This window comes from Phascolarctos cinereus, unplaced genomic scaffold (genome assembly GCF_003287225.1).
Source record: "Phascolarctos cinereus isolate Bilbo 61053 unplaced genomic scaffold, phaCin_HiC Scaffold_4;HRSCAF=312, whole genome shotgun sequence".
NCBI lineage: Eukaryota > Metazoa > Chordata > Mammalia > Diprotodontia > Phascolarctidae > Phascolarctos > Phascolarctos cinereus.
Genome location: NW_027555847.1, coordinates 728,494,736 through 728,504,126, shown reverse-complemented (window position 1 = coordinate 728,504,126; position 9,391 = coordinate 728,494,736).

The following is a 9,391-nucleotide window of genomic DNA, read 5'->3' as shown; positions in this document are numbered from 1 at the left end:
CTAGGACCAGGTTTTACATGGAGCATAAAACTCCTTGCTCACCCTCGAATTTGTAATGCAGAGAACCCTTATGGAATCAGGATTCTAGTCCATTCTTATTGTGTTCCTAGAGAGCTTGACGTTGCTGTGCCATCCTGAAGAGTCTAGAGAAGAAATTTTCTTTCTGATTGGAAATGTATGCTGAATGCATGTGGAACAATGCTCGACTGGCGTGGTCACTATGAGACTGTTCCAGTCCTGGTGTGATCTCTGTACCCTGGTGATTGCCTCTTCATCCATCTTCAAACTTTGTGCCTCCCTCTCCTCGCGTCGTACTATCCCCCATTTGTCTTTCAGTTCTGCACCTGCCTCGATGTATTATTTGACTTCTCAGTTTTACCACAATTAGGTGGCCTTGATCAACATGGAAAAAGAGTTTGTGACACAAGGTCCTTGTTTTGGGTTGTTTGGCTCTTCCCTCATGGCCCCAATAATGGTCTTCATTATTTGGTGTGGGGCGAAAGCATTGCTGCTTGGTGCCTGCTCTGTCACCTTTCTACCACAGCTGCATCTCTCCACAACTTCTCCTTGGGTGAAGGAAGAAGCTGATAATTTTTCTTCTCCCTCTGCTACCAGCTCCCTGCATGAGATTCAGGTTGCCTGGCTGCGTGCCCTCTTTCCTAACACCAGAGGATGGGGTGTTTTCCCTCGGGGGATCACAGAAACACTCACTGGCTGTGTGTGCCCCAGGCATAGAGGTGAAACCCTGTAAGGGAAACTGAGGAGGATAGATCCTCCCCAGCCCCCTGGCATAACTGTCTCATAACCTGACATAAAGATAAATGGGGGTTACCATGCATGGCCGAGGTGACTATGGAGACAGAACATTAAATAACTAACAAACTGTGTTACCCGGAAAAGCAGTTCATCTCAAGGAACATTTTTCTTGAGAAAGGTGTGTAACTGTCCAAGGAACTGATCACTCCTTGGAGACTTACACAACAAACAGGTATTTGGGGGCTCTGATCAAGCCCCAACCTTTGTTAAAGATGTGTGCATACCTGGACATGAGCTCACCAAGGATATGTACACAAAACAAAAAATCAAGTTTGTTTTTCCCTGGTTTACATAGATATAAAAGGGGTCATTTGGAAGGGGATTTTTGGAGTGCTCTGATGTCAGAGATGGGGACATCGAATCTCTGTTGTGTTCAGAAGCGGATCGCGTGCATGGCTTCCGTCAAGTTGGAGTGGGACGCCACCCCACTTGGTCCCTGACCAAGACCTCTTGGCTGTTCTTCATTCTCCCCAGTTAATTAGGCATTTGAGCTCGCCTGGTCAGTGAGTGTGTATCCTTTCTTTTCTTATTCCCCCTTTATTTTGATTATTACTTATTATATTGAATGTTATTCTCATCTTTATGCATGTGTGTTTTGCTGTAATCATTATTAATCATTGTAAAATAAATGTGATTATTTGTTAAGTTCATACTGAGTACATATCATTATATCTTGAGATCTGAACCTAAATGGAAACTGCGCAGTAAGTAATCCTTTCAGTTACAAACCCCAAGCCACTGCTTGAGGTGTAGCTTTAGGGGTCTGCTGGTGATCCTCAGGGGAGCTGCCCCTTCCATCCAGGTCTGATGAAAATGCCTCATTCCAATCCGAGAAGGATCTGATGTACCTCTTCTATTAGTGTGGAATCTGTTCCCTTCTAGGCAGATGCATACCCAAGGAATGTGACTGAGCAGGCCTTGAAAAAGCAACACAGATGATAAGCAAGCACCTGAAAATGTATTCAGATTCTCAGATGATCAGAGATGTGCAGATTAAAACAACTTGGAAGCCACATCTTTACCCTGCTAATAAGGGGTGCTTAGAGTTGTCTACTGAAGTGAGATGCAAGGGATGTCAGAGGTCATTCAGCCCAGTCTGGACACCTGACAAGTGATCATCCTGCCTTTGCTTGAAGACCATCATTCTGGAGTTTCAGCCCATACCCATCAAACTGCCAAAGATGAGAAAAGATGACAAGAGCAAATGTCGGGGGGCAGTGGGCAGAAAGGCACAAGGGTGCCCCCTTGGTGGACCTGAATTGATCCCAAAGCTCTGGAAAACAATCTGGAATTCTGTGAAAAAAGTCACTAAATGATACATCCCTGTGACCCAGTGAGAACACCACTAGACATGCATCCCCAAAGAGGTCAAGAAAAGAAGGAAAGAGCTGTTTTACAAAAATGCAGCAGCAAAGGACAGGAAAGAATGTTGAAAATGCATGACAGTGCCTGGCACAGTAATACACTTGTTAGATGCTAGTCACTGACTGACTGGCATCTATTAGGGAAGGAGGGAAAAAAAATGCATGTGAACATCACCATTTCTGACACAATGGGATTTTTAAAAACCAGCCATAAAACTTACTTCAGGGTCTTTTAGGGTATTTCTCAGACAAGTGGCCATTACCTTAATACCCTCAGATGGCCGGCATTTGCCCAGCTGATGGTGACACTATACCTGAGGCTGCCAGGGATTGTGGAGGGATGTTGCTTGAGGGGCTGGGTGAGGACCTAAACCTCCTGGGGCTCCCAGCACCACCCCCACCCCCCACCCCCGGTTTACTAAGCCTGTGGTTTAGCCTAACAGATGTTTCTTCTCTGCCCTTCTCAGTTGAGGTCCCAGAAGAGGCAGCTCAGGGAGGCCCCCGGGACCTCCAGGAGGCAGATTTTCATGAAGATCTACAGGGGGAAAGTAAGAAAGACTTCAGGAGAAGCAGCTGCAGCTGTGGGACCTGCAGAAACTGAGTTCTCACCCCACATAACCAGTCAGCTGGTGAGTCTTGCCATGTCTTACTCCACAGCTGCACCCCTTCCACTTCATTCCTGCCCCCTTCCAGACCCACCTGTCACCCAGATGAGGGCAGTGGCCTCCAGGCTCTCCCTACTCCAGCCACCACCACAGAGCTGACAAGCCCACCTAGAGAAGATGGGACCTTGGCGTATCCCCCATGCCTTCGAATGCACTCCTTCCTCTCTTCAGTCTCAGAGTCCCTCTCTTCATCTATTTTGTATCCAAAGAAAAAGTGTTTCTATAAATATTTTGCTGCATTGTGGGTCCTTTTTGCTAGCGATCTCCTTTGGGCATGTGCCTAGAATTGGAATCTCTAAGTCAAAGGACAGAGACATACTACTTTCTTTGCATAATTCTCAATTGTTTTTCCAATAGTCATATTCACCAATCTATAGCTTTACTCACAATGCATCAGTGTGCTCATCTTTCCAAAAACCCCACAATATTGACTATTCCAGTCTTCTGTTATCTTTGCCAGTTTGCTAAGTGTGAGGGAAACTCAGGGTTATTTGGATTTGTCTTTCTCTTATTAGTGATCTAGGGCTTTCTTTCATATGCATGTTAATAATTTTAAGTCTCTTATTACTACTATATCATTTCTCTGTTCCAGGGTTGTAATCTGTGCTCCAGTGATTTGCCTAGGTTCACAAAGCTAGTCAGTGTGTGAGAAAGAATTTGAACTCAGGTCTTCCCGACTCTTAAGTCTAGCATTCTGTCCACTGGGCCACTTAGCTGTCTCAATATAATGGGTTACCTTTGTAATCTTCCATATTTTCCTAAACTCACTTTTGATGTCCTCAGTCAGTTCAAGGGATCTCTGGTATATTCTGATGACAGCATCGTTTTTGTGTCCATTGATCTTCACCCACACTGTCTAGCTCCTGGACTTCCTCACGTGAGTATGGCTCATTATCGCCTTCCCCCCTTTTACTAGGAGGCAGCATAGTGTAGGGGAGTCTCTGGCACTTACTGGCTGTGTGACCCTAGGAAAGTCACAGCTTCTCAGGCTCTCTCCAGGCAATGGCCTCGGACTCTGTTATCGAGAAGGTATAGCTACTGTTCAGTCATTTCAGTCATGTCCAACTCTTTGTGACCCCATTTGGGGTGTTTTTGGCAAAGATACTAGAGCCATTTCCTTCTCCGGCTCATTTTACAGATGAATAAATGGAGGCAAACATGATTAAGTGACTTACCCAGGGCCACACAGATAGTAACTGTCTGAGGTTGGATCTGAATTCAAGCCTTCCTGACTCCAAGATCAGCACCTTCTCCATTATGCCATCCAGCTGCCCCCCAGAACCTACAGCCTACATTAGGTAAAAGGGGTTCCCTCACTAGGGAGTTCCAAATACTAATGAAATCAAAATCATAAGTCCAGTCCCAATTCCTATCCTATCCTTCTTTTAACCTATCTTGTTTATGTTTAATAAGATATAATGCTCGTTCTATAACTAATTCTCTAATTCCCACTTCAATTGTTAGGACAGGCCCCCAAGGGGAAGCTGACTTCTCCTCTCAGAATCTTAGAGGTGACCCTGAAAGCCTGGGGGTCTCTAGTACTGTTGCTCAGTAGCCGCCATCCAGCATAGTCCCCACTGATTATTAAGTAAGCAGCCAGCATTGATTGGATTTTACAAAGGGATATATGCTGAGGTGGCACAGGAAGAACGGTATAAAACATTCCTCTCAAACCACAGTCCAGTCTCCCAATCACAAGATCTGTGGGTCTCACATACAGAGGGCCTATTCATGGCTCCTGGTTATCAGAAGTCCTCTTTTCCCTTCATGAATTCTTGTGAAATTCCCCTTGGCTGTAGCTCTCTTCTGGGTTCTGGAGTTCAGGTCCCCCTCCTGAGTCCCAAAGGGGCCTTTTTTTGGTATTGAGTTTATCCTTAATGAGTCTCTCAACTCCAAAACAATGCAGAGGTCACTCTCCAGGTATGCCACTACCAAGGCCAATAGGAAGTCCAAATCTTCCAAATGTTAGAAGTTTACAAGGTTGTCCTCTGGCCAGTGGAGAAGTGGAAGGATGGGAAGGACTCAATCCTCCTCACTACTCTAGCAGTGACCACCACTAGGCTGGCTTGTTGCTGTAGTATCTGGCTAGAATTTCAACTCCAATCTGGCCCCCTACCATATACATAGGTGCAGAGGTGTGTCAGTGAGTCATCGAGCATTTATTAAGCACCCATAGAGAATCAGGCACTGTGCTAAGCACTAGGGATACAAAGAAAGGCAAAAACACAGCCCCTGCCCTCCAGGAGCTCACATTCTAATGGGGGAAAAGCAGACAAATAACTACGTATGAACAAGATCTATACAGTGTAAATGAAAAATGATACCTGAGGGAAGGTACTAGCAACATCATATCCATCAATTTCTTTCAATATATTTCTTGTGTGGCATCATTCTGTGATCCATGTACTTCACCTACCTCTCATAAATTTTCTAACTTGTTCACACCTTTGTTTACATTTTAAGTGATATTTTGACTTTTCTATCCTGGGACTGAAGCAGCCATGTTTCATTGATACCTGTGAGATCGAATTTGCATTTGGACCCCCAGTTTATTTAGTGATGGGTTTAAGTGAGATCTGGAATATAATACTACTTAGGGGGAGGGGGGCAGTCACTATCATCCTAGGATGCAGTTCAATAAAGCGCTTGCATTGAAACTGGGAAAAAGAGAAGGGATCTGATTTTCCTAGTGGCCTAATATGAACAACCCCCAGGACTTCCCAAGCATTATGAAGCAGTTGGGTGAAATAAGGACAAAGTTTGGACTATAACATTGACCCAGAGGGGCCCTTAGGATCACTGATCTGGCCTAGCTTCACATGGAAATAAGAAGAGAATATGCCCAGCAAGGTCGAAGACCTCTGTAGCTCAGAGACACTGGCAGAGGCCAAGACATCCTAAGGAACCATCCAGGAGGGTGTGGGACTTGGCCTGAGGACCTAAGCTGGGAATGAAACGGGGATCTCCACTTTGGGACACCTCAAATGTGCACTGGGGAATTTTGGGCTTGGTTCATTCTATTCTCATCACTCACAGTGCGAACCTGATGAGAAGCTGAGATGACTCAGCCCAGGATGGGGTGAAAAGGGTCAGTGATGGCAGGGTTACTGGGAATTGGAATGAGAGAAGCCAGAGGCAAGGTCAGCTGTCCTTGAAATCTAATGTTGCCTTGCAATCTTCATTAGAGACTGCAAGGCCTGGTAAGACTGAATCGTATTTGCAGCAAGCCCCAGGCTTGGGAACATGCCCAGGACTCCGTCTCAGAGCAGAGAAAGCCTACTACAGCATCAATGCCACCAGGACTGAGCTGAGCTCAAGTGCAATCCCTCTTACTGTCCCCAGACCCCACTTGGGCTCCAACACTCATCCCCAAAGGATGGGTTTCTTGGTTCTCCCAGAGGGAAGAGGGCCTGGCTGCTCAGGAACATCTAGGGCCCATCAACGTCTCCTTCTGAATATTTTTCAATAAAGCCTAGATCAGCAACCCAAACATGGCTACGTTCCTTTCATCAGGCCACAGAAAGAATCTGAACCCAGGACCTAAGCAGCAGGAAGCAGGACATCAGGGTTCTTCCTCTGGCCCCAGCTCTAAGGAAGTATGCCCTTGGACAAGTCTCTGGACATTTCCACTCTCCCACAGGATGATTCCAAGCTTAACCTAGAGTCTGGCAGCTTGTTTTTCTTAGTATTTGGATATCTTTCAACAGTCACAGCTGGCATTAACATAGCACTTGAAGGTCTGCAAAGTACCTTACACATGTTGCCTTCCTGTTGGATCCTCACAAGCCTATGAAGTGGCTATCATCATGATTCCCATTTTACAGACAAGATGGCTGAAGGACAGGTTCAGTGACTTGCTCAGGGTCACAAAGCTAGTCAGTGTCTGAGGTAGAATTTGAACTCAGATCTTCCCGACTATAGCACTCTATCCATTGTGCCACTTAGCTGTCTCAATTATGAATTTAAAATGTTATTTTGAAAATGGGTCTGATTGCCAAAGGGGTCCATGACTCAGAAAGGTTAAGAATGTCCACTCATGGTGTCAGATGGTGTCAGGGGACCTGAAATAGTATGCCGGCCCAGGTTGGAACCACACTATATACAGAGGCAGAAAATACAGGTACTCAGGGAGCCAAAGACCTTATTCAGTAAGTGCTCACACCCAAGACAGCTGAGGGTCTCTACGGCACCCCACGTTCTTAGCAACATCATAGTTCACTGACAATTCCTCCTAGCTGTCTGAACGTGGTGGAGGTGTGATGTGGAGACCAGCGGCATAGCCCAGGAAAAAGCCAAGTCAGCATGTAGGTGGAGAGGAAAAGGAAATGATGGTGACATCTCTGGAAACATCTCCCTCACCTCCTCCACAGCCATCATTCTGCTAGTTCCCTGGTTCATGCTCTATCTGCACATCCCTTCCATTTCCTCTCTTCCCCCCATATCCAAGCCCCAAGTCATGACTATTTAAGGGTCACATCTCAAGACTACATTACTCTTCATTCTCAGTCAGAACTCTGGTCTAGACCTAATCATCCCCTCAAGCCAGTCACCTCTGCTGCCTTCCTGCTCCAAGGTCCTGTCTCCTGAATCCCTTGGACATATGTTAGCAAGAAGAACCTTTCATTTTCACAGCCAATAAGTGTTTGTTAGGCACCTATGTTTTAGGCACTGTGCTGGTTCTGAATTCCCAGTCTTGGACAATGGGTCTGCCATCATCAAGCATCCTGACACCCTAAAACTTGGTCTCTCCACTTCAATCTGGCCAACAGACCAGATTGTTGGTCTTGTTGAAGACACATGGGATCTAGTGTTTTACTATTAGGAATACTTTAAAAGGTGGGCTTCCTGTCTCCTCCCACGCCACCCCCAGCTCCCTCCACAGCATCTCTGGATATACATCAGAGGATATCTAGAGTGAAGTGGGGAATGGTTTTGTGACTCATTGTATGATTCCACATTGCTACCCAAAAGGATGGCACCAATTCCCAGATCCACCAGCAGTGGGGGATCTATCTTTTCACATTCCCAACCGGCATTGAATATCATTATTAACTGGCCATATAACAAGGCAGTATTTTATAGCTCCTGACTCTAGCTGTATAATCACAAGCAAATCACTTAAGCCAACAACCAGAAGTTGTTTCTTCATCTATAAGAGAGGGATAATCCTTCACCTCTTGTGAGGGCAATGATCAACAATCCTTCGAGGCAAATGGTGCCTTTCTTTTCAAATCTTTTATTGATGTCCCTCCTTTTTTTTTTTAAACATCATTGTCACTTCCCACCCATCCCTTCTTCCCACCAATAACTAAAGCATCCCTCCTAATAAATAAATACAGCCAAGCAAAACCAAGCACAATGACCAGAGCTGGAAACACATGGCTGCTGCTTCCTCCCCACCTCTGGTCTCTGCCAGAGGCCTCTAAAGACATAATTGGGCAAAGCTCCATCAGAATCACAGCCTTTCAATGCAGCTGTCCTTAACATTACCACAGTCTGAGTTTGCCTTTCTCTTGTTTCTGCTTACTTCACTCAGCACGAGTTCAAACACATCTCTGATGGCTGTTTTATAAGATCTGTCATTTCTTGGGAATGGAATTGAACCTGGGGTTTCCCAGGTGTAAGGAACTCCAGTGAGAACACTGCTATAGTCTTGGGGTACTGCCTCAGGCACTCAGCATTGAAGGGACTTGCCCAGGGTCCCGAGGCCAGTTATCAGAACACACGTGGGACATGAACCCAGGCCTTCTTGACTCCGAGGATGGCTATCTTTGCTCCATGAGGCTGCTCTTTGCCTAGTCATCCCCTAAATGATGGGCACAAACTCCGTTTCAGTCTTCAGAAAGTGCTGCAAACCTTAAAGACCTTTGATTCCCTGAGGCATATGTCTCTGGGAATCACAGACCTTTTCAGGATAACTCCAAGTCGCCTGCCCAAACATCTGGACCAATGACATACAGCTGTGCTCATCACTCCTGTGATGTCCTCCGTCTCCACTCTGTGTCCTTTGTTGGGTCATCTTTATCACTGATGGGGGTGAAGTCTCAGAGTTCACCGTAGGTCTTGAAGCAAATGCTGAAAGGTCACTTGTCAGTTACACTGAAGGCAGATTCTTGTTCAGGGACAGGTCAGGATGGCCTCTGGGCCCATGAAAGGCTTGAGTCTGAAAGTGCTTTGAAGAGCTCAATGTTGTAGAATTGAGTTGTTGACATTTGCATTTCTGAGGACAATTTAAACAATTTTCAGGTGTGTATCAATAATCTGTGTTGTTTCAAGATCTGTTCATTCACATCCTCTGATCTCATGGCCAAGGTTTCCTATGAGCCTTGAAACTAACAGGACATTCCATCCTCCTGGGATGTTAGGAACCAGGACCTGTAAACACCAAGACCCTTCAAGGAGGGAGCCTGAGCCTCAAGCAAAAAGCTGCTTGGTAGAATGGGAAAGGGGAAAATGACCAATTCTTCCATCCTTCAGGGAGGAGACTTGGAAGGATGCTTGCAAAACACTCACTGTAACAGCCCACCCTGGGATGTCCAGATTCCT